The sequence below is a fragment of the Anomaloglossus baeobatrachus genome, chromosome 6 (assembly GCF_048569485.1).
Source record: "Anomaloglossus baeobatrachus isolate aAnoBae1 chromosome 6, aAnoBae1.hap1, whole genome shotgun sequence".
Taxonomy (NCBI): Eukaryota; Metazoa; Chordata; class Amphibia; order Anura; family Aromobatidae; genus Anomaloglossus; species Anomaloglossus baeobatrachus.
Genome location: NC_134358.1, coordinates 154,467,320 through 154,481,995, shown reverse-complemented (window position 1 = coordinate 154,481,995; position 14,676 = coordinate 154,467,320).

The following is a 14,676-nucleotide window of genomic DNA, read 5'->3' as shown; positions in this document are numbered from 1 at the left end:
GTGGGGTTTCTTTCCCTCCATCACTTCTTATGTCTCGGTCTTTCATTGTGATCATTAATTGTTATACCCGATGAATATATTAAAAATAAAATGTTTGTACATTTTAATCACGTTTGGTTCTTGGGTATTTTCTATACTGGTAAATTTAAAGACTCTTTAATTTAAGCTATCAGTTAATCCGAGTTGTTACCTATTATATGTAACCTACGGTCCTATATGTTTTATATTGCAGTATTTCTGTGGCTTATCACAGGCTACTCTCAGGATCCTATGGATCTCAAAGCCCGCGAAAAAAACGTGGGAAACACAACTGGACCGGGTATTTGAAGCTGGAGGGGAGGAGTTACCTATTTTGAGTTCTAGAACTGCTTTACACCGCATGAACAGTCTGAAATCTATGCTCAATAGGAAGACGAGATTATGGTGGAACGTAGCTTTTATGAAGAGATATTTGGATAGAGGGTTGGTTCCGAGGGGATTGAGAGTCAGGGTATTCCCCTCTTTCATTGTCTCTCATGAAACAGTTAAAACCAAATGGGAGGAAGCCGCGTCCAGCTGCTCCAGGACTTTCATGCAGCTCTTGATTGAGCTGATCGAGAAGTCCATTAGTGATTTAGAGACTGAAAATGCGGATGCCCAGGCTCACCTGACCTCGGAACTAACCCCGGATGAACTATCCAAGTATAATGATTCCTTGGATAGGGAGTTCTCGAAGTGGGAGAAGAAATTCTTAACACTAAGACCAAAAAATATCAAAGAGATGTTATGGATTATAAGAATGGCCAGGTGTTTCGCTTGCGAGGTACACGTCATCCTAAGAAAAAACATCATACTTCATCTATGTCGATTTCGGCATCATCCATCTGCTCATTGGATGAGGACCCCGCACCTGACAAGACTAGGAACCTGAGACCCAATACTAGGGCCACAAATGTTCGGAACAAATAACCACAGCCTCTGGTGGTGGACGGGGCGGCTCCTCCTCCAGTTCAGAAGAAAGGCGCAGAATCACATCTTGAGGTAATAAAGTTATCCAAACATATGCTTACCCCTATGCAGATTGAGGTCCTTAAACTGGATTGTCCTTTGTGCCCCAGACTAACTTTAATCTTTTTTCAGTAATTAAGGACCTCCACCTGTTTCTGCGGAAGCTAGTTCTACATAAGCTACATTCCAGGCAAGCTACAGGAGAATCTAGTAATTTCCATCCGTGAACAGGATGCATAGCCACACTTGAGGAACTGGAGGAGGAGTCTGCGCACCACTCACCAGGTAACTTTCCACGCCATACGATGCCGAAGTCCACCACTTTTCCACCTCTGTCACTTTGTCCTCCAATTCAAATTTTTGGAGAACTAGTGACAAGAGATATCCGGCAACTCCCTCAGAAGGGTGGGAAGAACAACCTCACCAGACAACAACAGGTGGCATTGAGAGAGGTTCAGTCCCTTGAGGGAGTCGTGATCAAACCTGCCGACAAAGGTGGAAACGTGGTGGTATGGCCGGTGGATCTGTATGAAAGGGAGGCCTGGCGCCAACTGAGGGACCGAGAGGCTTATGAGCCTCTCCATCATAATCCAGTACGTGGATACACCAATGACCTGGAGATGAATTTGCTGAGGGCCTTTGAGGAGGGGATTATTCCTAAAAAAAAATCTATGAGGGCCTCCTCGTCAAAACACCAGTAGTACCAACGTTTTTCCTCCTCCAAAGATCCATAAAAATCCTAAGATACCTCCGGGACGTCCCATTGTCTCTGGCATGGGAGGGCTTTGTGACGTCACATGTAAATTTATTGAACATTACCTTGCATCCTTTGGTGGAGACGTTGCCCTCCCATGTCAGAGACACTTCTGACGTCCTTAGGAGATTAGAGGTCTTACTTTGGAGGAGGAGGCTATGTTGGTAACTATGGACGTCGAGGCCCTCTACTCTAGCATTGGTCACCGCGATGGTCTTGCAGCCACACAGTTCTATCTGGATGCAAGTAATCTCTATGGGTCCTTGTCCGGTCTGATCATGGAGTTTTTGGAGTTTGTGTTGACGCACAACTTCTTCGTGTTTCGGGACCGGTTCTTCCTCCAGCGGTGCGGCACTGCGATGGGGGCGGCCTGTGCGCCGTCTTACGCAAACCTCTTTCTCGGTTATTGGGAGAGGGAGGTTTTCGGGGACGGCGTGCCGGCGAGCTCCCATGCGCAGTGCTGGCTCCGCTACATTGATGACATTTTTGTCGTCTGGGGGGGAACCGGTTCTGAACTAGAGGACTTTGTGCGTCGACTCAACTCCAATGACCTTAACATCTTTTTGACTCATCAGATCGGACCCAGAACCATCGATTTTCTCGACATCCGGATATTGATTGAGCCTAGTGGCCTAGTATCTACCAGTATATTTCGCAAAACCACCGCGGTTAATTCCCTCCTCCACGCTACCTCATGGCATCCCAGGTCAACGGTGAACGCAATCCCGACAGGCCAGTTTCTGCGATTACGCAGACTGTGCTCCTTGGATGGTACTTTTGAATCCGAATCAAGAGACATGACGAAGAGGTTCATCAACAGGGGATACAGTGGGAGGTCTATCAAAAAGGGCTACCAGCGTGCCAGATATTCCCGACGGGATCAGCTATTGTCTGGGAATGACATACGGGCGACACCATCTGGCCCAGTGGCGAGGTTCATCTCTACCTACTGTCGCCAGTGGGAACAAATTAGAGGTGTGCTGAGTAAACACTGGGCCATCCTTCAAACCGAACCATCTCTTGAGGGATATTTGCCTGAACGCCCGTTGATGACAGCAAAGAGGGGTAGGAGTCTCAGAGACATACTGGTACATAGCCATTATGTTGTCAAGAGAACCCCCCTCTTTGGCTGTGGCCCCCAACAAACTGGTTGCTATCCATGCGGTAGCTGCCGTGGTTGCCAAAACAACATCAGAGCTACCACTTTCTGCTCCGCAGATGGAAGGAGAGAATTCACCATCCGTGAATATATCTCCTGCAGCACATCTGGCGTAATTTATTACGCCACATGTGGCTGTGGTAAAATATATATTGGCTTGACTTCCCGGGAGCTCCGTATCCGCACAAGGGAACATGTGCGGGACATCTTAGCGGCCAAAGAGACCATCAACCCTGAATCCCTAAAAACAATACCCCGTCACTTCAGAGAGGTACATAACTGTGACCCAACTTCTCTGCGAGTTCGGGGTATTGATAGGGTACATCTAGGGATCCGAGGGGGAGATCTTCAAAAACGCCTGGCACAGGTAGAGTGCCGATGGATCTTTACCCTTGGCACTCAGGCACCTCACGGGCTCAATGAACGGCTCTCCTTTGCCCCGTTTCTTTAATTATCCAGCCTCTTTATTGAATTGGTCTGTAGTGTGTAGACTGAACCTCCCTTCCTCTCCTCTCTTTCCTTTCTTTCCCCCCTCCCCCTTCCCCCTTTTCCTTTCCTCCCCTCAACCCTCCCCTCCCCCTCCATGGGACTCCCCTCGGGATATAACTCGTACTATATATGTGTGTCTGTGCTGTGTGTCATCCATTAGGCGCACTCACATGTATTGCTTTTTCCTCCATATAATACTGTGAATGTTCGTGCTGTATCTGTGGCAGTCCTATTATGACTCAATTTTAACAGTGTGTCTTTTTATTTGTCTAGCTAAAATGGACTCCTTGCAATTTCTCCGCCATTTCACTCCCATTCTGGGTCTTGTTGAGGAATGAATTTGATTTTCATGGCAATTTTTGCCCTTTAATTGAGCGTGATGCATCTGGACCTATGAACCAATCATACAGCATTTGTATATTTTTGTATTTGCACTGTATGTAATTTATATATTCTCTCTTTGATTGCTATGTGTCCTGAGCAGACGTCTGCTCTTTCTACTTCTCTCCTTCTAATACTTAGTTTCTTACTACCTCTACCTTCTCACGATCCCCTTTAAAATCTTGTAAAGAAGGTATATACCTTCCGTTCGCATAGTCCATAGGCGATCGCGATATGACTAAGTTCCAATTAAACTACATCTATATTACCGGCTGAGAAGAGTCATTCTTCTTGGGATGGGAGGTCCTAGTGACGCGTCACTAGTGTATTGCCTGCCTTCCCGGGCGCGTCTGTGGTGGCGTCCATAGCAGCGGAGGACCGGAAGTACTAGTGACGTCACCGGAAGTTTTCTTCCATCCGGCCTCCGCTGCCGACGCTGAACCTCAGCGCGGCCCGTAGCAGCGTGGTACACTGTGACGCGCCACGGAAGGGGTGGTTCGTGTTGCAATTAGGGTCCCTCTATATAACCCTTGTACTGTGCACCTATTTTATCTGTCCCCCGACGAAGCACATCAGGCGAAACACGTGTTGGGACGCCGGTCCCCACGTGTATACCCGGGTCGTATTAGGTGATCTGCCAGCTTGGTAAGCCATCTTGCCCCTTTTATGCCATGTATTGAGACTGGTTTATCTCTTATTGGGAAAAAAATTTTTGCACTTGCACTTGGGCAATCAGCTGCCTATCTAGGCACTTGGGCGGATCACTTTGAGATCTAGTATCCTTTCCTGGGTCACGTGGGGTTTCTATCCCTCCATCACTTCCTATGTCTCGGTCTTTCATTGTGATCATTAATTGTTATACCCGATGAATATATTAAAAATAAAATGTTTGTACATTTTAATCACGTTTGGTTCTTGGGTATTTTCTATACTGGTAAATTTAAAGACTCTTTAATTTAAGCTATCAGGTATTCACACCAGTAGCATTTGACTAGGAAGCTGAGGAGGATAATAGGGTTCACACACCCAATCCTGGAACACACTGTTAACTCCACAGGGGTTCTGGGATACGCTGTCTGTGCACATAGAGGGCACAACCAGACAGGTGGCGCAGCAGGTACGCTGTCCATGTGCATAGAGGACACTCTTGGAGAGGTGAGGAAGCAGGTATTTTTCTGTGTGCATAGAGGACACAACCGGACAAGAAACGCAGCAGGTATGCTGTCCGTGTGCGTAGGAGGCACAGGCCGACAGGTGACGCAGCAGCCGCAGCCCAGTTAATCCTACTGGACTGCTATAGCACAACTGTAATGGCAGCAAGGAAGCACGACGCCTGGGGTGAATCGGCACGCACATGCGCACTAGTCGCCTCTCCACACTTAGACGTGGTGGAAGGAGCAGCCAGCTGGACGACCCAAGGCACTGCCAAGAACGGCAGCCGGCGCCTGAGTGCAACAGGACCCGCAGAAGGCTACTTGCGGCTAAGACTGTGCCGGTTTGTAACAGTACCCCCTCCTCTAACGGCCCTCCCACTCTTATGGTCTATAGTCGCCACAGGTACCACTGAGCGATGGGCAGAAGATGGAGACATTCAGTGAGAGCTACAAGACTCACTCCACCGCGTAATCTCCCCAGACGACAAATTGTTATGTGGGGAATGCCGCTTCAACCAAGGAATACCCAGCAGAATATCATCTGCACCCTTAGGGAGAACCAAAAATGAAATGGTCTCCCTATACCCAGATGACATGGCAAGGGTAAAGGGCACTGTCCGGTGGTGAATTACCTCGGGCAACAAAGACCCATCCACCACATGGTCTCTCACTGGCCTTGGCATTCGCACCAGCGGGATGGCATGCTGCCGGGAAAAAGAGGAGGAGATGAAACTATCCCCAGCACCTGTGTCCACACTTGCCCATGTGGGTCATGTTAACCCCTTAAAAGATATGGACACAGGAAACATCACCCTAATGGATGATGCCAAGTCCAGTCTACCTCCAACTATGGTCACCAATCGCAGTCGCTTACCCTGACGCTTCGGGCAACGGTTGGCATAATGACCATACTGCCAACAAGTGAAAAAGGAAATGCCCTTGCGACTCAATGACCTCACAGCACCAACCCTAGAGATGTCCATCTGAAACCCTCTGACCTGCGCTCCAGCTGATGTTCGGAGGTTCGCAGGTCAATGCGGGTAGCCAGAGTCATAAGGCCCTCAAGTGTAGTTAGTACCTCGCGCGACACTAAAGCGCCCTTCACGTGCGAGGCTAATACCCTCCAGAACACTGGAATGAGAGTCCTCTCTGGCCACCCCAGTTCTGCAGCAAGTGTCCTGAAACTCAGAGCATATTGACTCGAGGAGGTACGCCCCTGCTCCAATGTCAGTAGCTGTAGGGTGGAGTTGTGAGTGATCTGAGGCCCCAGGAACACTTGCCACAAGGACTTCAAAAACTCATCAGTCATGAACTACTGGGTCTTTCCTTTCCCACAATGGTGTAGCCCACTCCAATGCTCTATCAGAGAGCAAAGAGATGATAAACCCCACCTTCAACCTCTCTGTAGGGAACCGTGCAGCCAACAGCTCTAGATGAACTGAGCACTGGTTCACAAGTACCCTACATGCCTTGTTGTTCCCCGAAAACTTGTTGGGCAGAGAGAGGTGAGGAAGGGTTGGAGTGGGCTTGGTGGCCGACACCATTGCAGCCGCTTGAGCCACCACATCATCCATATCAGCAGCAAGAGCAGACTGCTCCAGAGACCTTACTCTGGCCTCAAGCTGCTGTATGAACTCACGTAGCTGCTCTATCTCCACCATGCCAGTCAGACCCTGGCGCAGTCTTAATGTTACGGGGGGACTGGCAGATCAGGATAAGGGGGTATATATCCCAATCACCAGTCGAGGCCCACCGTTCTCCAGATAGTACTGGAGCTGCTGGCACCCTGTGGGTTAGGCGGAGACTGTAGAGGTGGTGACTCAGAGATAACCAGGGAGACCAGGGAACCAGTAACATGTGTAGGGACACGTCACACCGGACGACAACCCAGTTAGCGTTTCAGTGGAGTGGGCACTATTCCAACCATGTGTGTAGGGAACACGTCAGGCCAGATAGTAACCAGTAAGCGTTGACCGAGAAGACTGGTGCGACAGCGCCCTTTCGGCCACGTGTGTAAGACACGTCAGGTCGAGCGGTCCTCCGATTAGCGTTTCTGGTCACCACTCGACTGGCCACGTGTGTGAAGGACACGTCAGACTAGGTATTCACACCAGTAGCATTTGACTGGGAAGCCGAGGAGGATAATAGGGTTCACACACCCAATCCAGGAACACCCTGTTAACTCCACAGCGGTTCTGGGATACCATGTCCGTGCGCGTAGAGGGCACATCCAGACAGGTGGTGCAGCACGTACGCTGTCCGTGTGCATAGAGGACACTCTAGGAAAGGTGACGCAGCAGGTATGCTGTCGGTGTGCGCAGGAGGCACAAACGGACAGGTGACGCAGCAGCCTCAGCCCAGTTAGCGCCACTGGACTGCTCTAGCACAACTGGAGCAGCAGCAAGGAAGCGGCACGATGCCTGACCCTGATGTGCTGAGCCACGAATCTTGGCGTGACAGGCACCGTTCGCCCAGCCCTACCTACCGCTTCCAACAAAGCTTATGCCACCATGAACTCTAAGTGAAGACTGCGATCCTCCATGTTGTCTCCAGCCCCTTTTATAACCTGGGTCCGCCCCCAAACCCAGGGTGGAACTACCAAGGTCCAATAGCAGAGTGCCATGTCATCAGCGACGTCACCAGTGGCCTATTCGGAACCGCCACGTCATTGATGACCTCATGGCAGCCACGCCCCAAACACTTCACCAGTCATCATCTGACGACCAATGGTGAGGTGCCGTGTCATGGGCTGGGCCTCCGTGAGCCAGTCCAGAGCCACATCATCAGGACACCTGATGTGTGTCGGCCTGTCAGAGCCTGCCACCTCACGGACATGCCCAGTGAGGTCCTTACCGAACCTAGCCTCTGATGCATTAAGTGCCTGAGCATGCTCAGTAGCCTGAACAACAAACTCAGAAATCAGACTATCTTCCTGAGCATGCTCAGTAGGCACATCCCAGGACTTAGAAACAGCACCAAAGCCAAGTAACTGTGAAAAGAGGCTGTTAGGATTAATTGTGGGAGCATGCTCAGTAGCCTGAACTGAGGACTTATGGGCACTTTACACGATGCAATATCGCTATCAATATCACTAGCGAGCGTACCCGCCCCCGTCGGTTGTGCGTCACGGGCAAATCGCTGCCCATGGTGCACAACATCGCTAACACCCGTCACACATACATACAAAAATTATCATGTGATCAAAATACTCATTTGCCTAATAATTCTGCACACAGTACAGTATACTGTACCATGCTATAATACAGCATGATCCCCTCCCTTCCTTCGCTTCCCAACATGATAACGACCCCAAAAACACATTCAAGATGACCACTGCCTTGCAAATACTGCGCCACTTTTTTTGTATAAACTTGTGAATTTTTTTAACCCCTTAGATAAAGGTAAACCTATACATGTTTGTTGTCTGCAAACTAGTACTGACCTGAGACATCATACCAACACATCATTTTTATCATATAGTGAATATGGTGAATTAAACATCCCAGAAACTATTGTGCAATCGCACTTTTTTTTAAGTTTTTTCCACTTTAAATTTTTTTGATGTTTTCCAGTACACTATATGGTAAAACTCATGGTACAACAAACTTATGGTTTCATTAAAAAGTTACGGCTCTCAGAAGAAGGGGAGCAAAAAAAAAAAAACACGGAAAAACGGAAAATTGCCAGGGGGTGAAAGGGTTAACATTATCCTAGCAATTCTTTTTTGTGTCATTTTGTACTTTATGATAGTGGTAAATTTAAGACAATATTATTTTGCATTTGTTTGTGGAAATATCATAAATGTGCAGAAAATTTTGGAAATTTTGCAATTTTCAAACTTTGAATTTTTATGCCCTCAAACCAGAGAGTTACAGTTAGGTCCATATATATTTTGACAGAGACATTTTTTAAATTTTTGTCCTGTACATTACCACAATGGATTTTGAACAAAACAATTCAGATACAGTTGACATGTCAGCTTTAATTCAATGTGGCGAAAAGGAAGAAACTTTTGAGTCCAGCAGCAACAGGAAAAAAATGTATTTATTTTTTTTAAATATATTTTCTTTATTTCTCACATATTAAAAAAGTTGAAAAAATCCAAACAATAAAAAATTACATAAGTCCAATACAGGTAACTTACGCGTTTCGGACATATGGTTTGTCCTTATTCATAGGCATATTTAGATACAACTGAATTGTCCAGATATAGCTTCTACCTTTGGAAATCAGAAACTGGATGGGAAGTAACCTAATCATATTGAATTAAACTGAGGTATGTTCCTTTCATCAAGGACACGATTTTTTAGTACCTTAAAGCAAATGCAGACTTTTCAATTTATATGCAGTTGTGCAAAAAAACACAAAAAATCACATCACAAACTTAGAATATTAGCATAAAACGCATAACTATCCTTATTCTCCTATAATATATAAAGTCAATTGCACATCTATATATATAATTGCCTTATTCTGTCTGTCTGTCTGTCTTTCTGTCTTGCTCCAAAATTGTGTCCTTACTGTGACATGTCCTTACGGTGACAAACAGCGGATTGGCCGCTGGGCTCGCCATGGCCCCGCCCCCCCTGCACGGATTGGCCGCTCGCCTCGGCTCCTCTCCCCCGCACGGAATGGCCGCTCACCTCGCCTCGGGTCCGCCCCCCGCACGGAATGGCCATGTCCTTACGGTGACAAACAGCGGATTGGCCGCTGGGCTCGCCATAGCCCCGCCCCCCCACACGAATTGGCCGCTTGGCTTCACGGATTCGCCATGGCCCCGCCCCCCCGCACGGATTGGCTGCTCGGCCTCATGGATTGGCCGCTCGCCTCTGCTCCTCCCCCCGCACGGATTGGCCGCTCGCCCAGGCTCCGCCACCCACACGGAATGGCCTCTCGCCCCGAGGTGAGCGCATCAAGGTCCTGCAGCGGCGGAACACACACACAAGAAAAGACACACACACACACATATACACACACATCCACATCAGATCATACTCACACTCACACACACATCAGATCGCATCCACACACTCACAACATCCCGTGATATCGCTTGCTTCTCGGCGGCGATACTGTGCAGTGACCTTCCAGGACCTGCCGGAGGATCACATGGCCGGAAGCATGTGGTATCTCCAGATGTTGTGATTGTGTGAGCGCGTATGTGCGATATCGTCAGTGTGTGGGTGTGAGTGTATGCGATCGGATGTGTGTGAGTGTGTTCTGATGTGTGAGTGTGTGTAAGTGTATGCGATCGGATCTGTGAGTGTCGGCAGAGGAGCACGGCGTGCAGCACAGCTGCTGGGACTGCCCACCGGTGGGCACAAGGAGAAGTGGGGTGTGTGTGTGAGTGTATGCGATCAGATGTGTGCGTGTTTACTGTCTGATGTGTGACTGTGGAGCACGATGGGGGGTGCGCAGCATGGGGGATGGAGCACGATGGGGGGTGCGCAGCATGGGGGATGGAGCACGATGGGGAGTGCGCAGCATGGGGGATGGAGCACGATGGGGCGTGCGCAGCATGGGGGATGGAGCACGATGGGGGGTGCGCAGCATGGGGGATGGAGCACGATTGGGAGTGTGCAGCATGGGGGATGGAGCACGATGGGGGGTGCGCAGCATGGGGGATGGAGCACGATGGGGAGTGCGCAGCATGGGTGATGGAGCATGTTTGGGAGTGCGTAGCATGGGGGATAGAGCACGATGGGGAGTGCGCAGCATGGGGGATGGAGCACGTTTGGGAATGCACAGCATGGGGGATGGAGCACAATGGGGAGTGCGCAGCATGGGGGATGGAGCACGATGGGGGGTGCGCAGCATGGGGGATGGAGCACGATGGGGGGTGCGCAGCATGGGGGATGGAGCAAGTTTGGGAGTGCGCAGCTTGGGGGATAGAGCACGATGGGGAGTGCGCAGCATGGGGATGGAGCGCGATGCGGAGTGCGCAGCATGGGGGATGGAGCACGTTTGGGAGTGCGCAGCATGGGGGATGGAGCACAATGGGGAGTGGGGATGGAGCACGATGGGGGGTGCACAGCATGGGGGATGGAGCACGATGGGGGGTGCACAGCATGGGGGATGGAGCACGATGGGGGGTGCACACCTCCCCCCAAAACACACACACACACACACACACTGCCACACATGCACTGCACAACACACCACACACACACTGGGAACCACAAACACTGCCCTACACAGACACCCACACACACAGACAACGCCGCACACACAACACCCAACACACAAACACCGCGGCACACACAAATATACGCACATACCGCACAACACACACATTGCACAAAACATACCTCCCTCCAAAACAAACACACACACCCCACACCCACACAAACCGCGCAACACACACACACAACGATACAGACACACAGCGCTCCACAAATAACGACACACAACGCAACACACAAACAACACCGCTTTCACCCCCACCACACCCAGACAACACCTAGAACATGTACAGCCCTTACACAAACACTTGCTAACTACAGACAACAACATCTATATATATATATATATATATATATATAAAACAAAAATCATACATTAACTACACAATACGTAAATTCTAGAATACCCGATGCGTATATATATAAAATTCACCATATATCCACTGTTTTCATCTTAGATAATACAATGCAGATCATTTTTACAGTTTAGATCTTAAGGAATACGAGTATTTAATTTAAGAATCAATTTGGCTTCTGTTTCTAGTAATTTTTAAGACCAATTACCTTTGTTAATGTGGACAGGTACCAAATTCTGCTGGAAAATGAAATTTCCATCTCCAAAAAGCTTGTTAGACAAAGGGAAGCATGAAGTGCTGTAAAATTTCCTGGTAGACAGCTGTGCTGACTTTGGTCATGATAAAACACAATGGTCCTACACCAGCAGATGACATGGCTCCCCAAACCATCACTGGAAACTTAACACTAAACCTTAAGCACATTGGATTGTGGCCTCTCCACTCTTCTTCCAGACTCTTGGACCTTGATTTCCAAATAAAATGCAAAATTTACTTTCATATGAAAACAACATCTTGGACCACTGAGCAACAGTGCAGCTCTTTTTCTCCTTGACCCAGGTAAGATGCTTCTGGCATTGTCTATTGGTCATTAGAGGCTTGACACAATGCGACAGTTGTAGCCCATGTCCTAGATACGTCTGTGTTTGGTGGCTCTAGAAGCATTAACTCCAGCAGCAGTCCACTCCTTGTGAATCTCCCCCAAAATTTTGAATGGCTTTTTCTTAACAATCCTATCAAGGATGCAGTTATCCCAGTTGCTTGTGCACCTTTTGTACCACACCTTTTACTTCCACTCAACCTTACATTAATATGCTTGGATGGAGCACTCTGTCAACAGCCAGCTTCTTTAGAAATTACCTTTTTGTGGTTTACCCTACTTGTGGAGTGTGTCAATGACTGCCTTCTGGACATCTGTCAAGTCAGAAGTCTTCCCCATGACTTTGTAGCCTACTGAACCAGACTAAGGAACAATTTTTAATGCTTAGGAAGCTTTTGCAGGTGTTTTCTGGTAATGATTCTAATTTTCTGATATAATAACTTTTAGGTTTTCATTGGCTGTAAGCAATAATCATCAACATTAACAGAAATAAACACTTGAAATAGATCATTCTGTTTGTAATGACTCTGTACAATATATGTGTTTCACCTTTTGCATTGAATTACTGAAATACATTAACTTTTTGATGATATTCTAATTTATTGATATGCACTTGAATGTGTCAGCCAGAAAAGGACTACAAATCTACCCACCAGAAAATTATTAATATAATTTATGAAATGTTGACAGACCGCCAGAGCACTGGATAACCCAAACGGCAAACCCAAATTTTCAAAACGACCTTCAGGCATATTGAATGTGGTCTTTCATTTGTCACCCTGATGAACGCATACAGTTAGGTCCAGAAATATTTGGACAGTGACACAATTTTCGCGAGTTGGGCTCTGCATGCCACCACATTGGATTTGAAATGAAACCTCTACAACAGAATTCAAGTGCAGATTGTAACGTTTAATTTGAAGGTTTGAACAAAATTATCTGATAGAAATTGTAGGAATTGTACACATTTCTTTACAAACACTCCACATTTTAGGAGGTCAAAAGTAATTGGACAAATAAACCAAACCCAAACAAAATATTTTTATTTTCAATATTTTGTTGCGAATCCTTTGGAGGCAATCACTGCCTTAAGTCTGGAACCCATGGACATCACCAAACGCTGGGTTTCCTCCTTCTTAATGCTTTGCCAGGCCTTTACAGCCGCAGCCTTCAGGTCTTGCTTGTTTGTGGGTCTTTCCGTCTTAAGTCTGGATTTGAGCAAGTGAAATGCATGCTCAATTGGGTTAAGATCTGGTGATTGACTTGGCCATTGCAGAATGTTCCACTTTTTTGCACTCATGAACTCCTGGGTAGCTTTGGCTGTATGCTTGGGGTCATTGTCCATCTGTACTATAAAGCGCCATCCGATCAACTTTGCGGCATTTCCCTGAATCTGGGCTGAAAGTATATCCCGGTACACTTCAGAATTCATCCGGCTACTCTTGTCTGCTGTTATGTCATCAATGAACACAAGTGACCCAGTGCCATTGAAAGCCATGCATGCCCATGCCATCACGTTGCTTCCACCATGTTTTACAGAGGATGTGGTGTGCCTTGGATCATGTGCCGTTCCCTTTCTTCTCCAAACTTTTTTCTTCCCATCATTCTGGTACAGGTTGATCTTTGTCTCATCTGTCCATAAAATACTTTTCCAGAACTGAGCTGGCTTCATGAGGTGTTTTTCAGCAAATTTAACTCTGGCCTGTCTATTTTTGGAATTGATGAATGGTTTGCATCTAGATGTGAACCCTTTGTATTTACTTTCATGGAGTCTTCTCTTTACTGTTGACTTAGAGACAGATACACCTACTTCACTGAGAGTGTTCTGGACTTCAGTTGATGTTGTGAACGGGTTCTTCTTCACCAAAGAAAGTATGCGGCGATCATCCACCACTGTTGTCATCCGTGGACGTCCAGGCCTTTTTGAGTTCCCAAGCTCACCAGTCGATTCCTTTTTTCTCAGAATGTACCCGACTGTTTATTTTGCTACTCCAAGCATGTCTACTATCCCTCTGATGGATTTTTTCTTTTGTTTCAGCCTCAGGATGTTCTGCTTCACCTCAATTGAGAGTTCCTTAGACCGCATGTTGTCTGGTCACAGCAACAGCTTCCAAATGAAAAACCACACCTGTAATCAACCCCAGACCTTTTAACTACTTCATTGATTACAGGTTAACGAGGGAGATGCCTTCAGAGTTAATTGCAGCCCTTAGAGTCCCTTGTCCAATTACTTTTGGTCCCTTGAAAAAGAGGAGGCTATGCATTACAGAGCTATGATTCCTAAACTCTTTCTCCGATTTGGATGTGAAAACTCTCATATTGCAGCTGGGAGTGTGCACTTTCAGCCCATATTATATATATAATTGTATTTCTGAACATGTTTTTGTAAACAGCTAAAATAACAAAACTTGTGTCACTGTCCAAATATTTCTGGCCCTGACTGTATAAGGTTATATGCCCCTTTCAAGTCAGGTTTCGAAAACCATTAGGGTCCAGGTTGGCTAGAAAGGTAAGGGCAGAGGGTATGGATTGTGAACGATGATTTTATTATGATTTTATTAACAAATGCAAAGAAAATTGTGTCAGCTCACCATCTGGGTATAGAGTTTGGTTTTG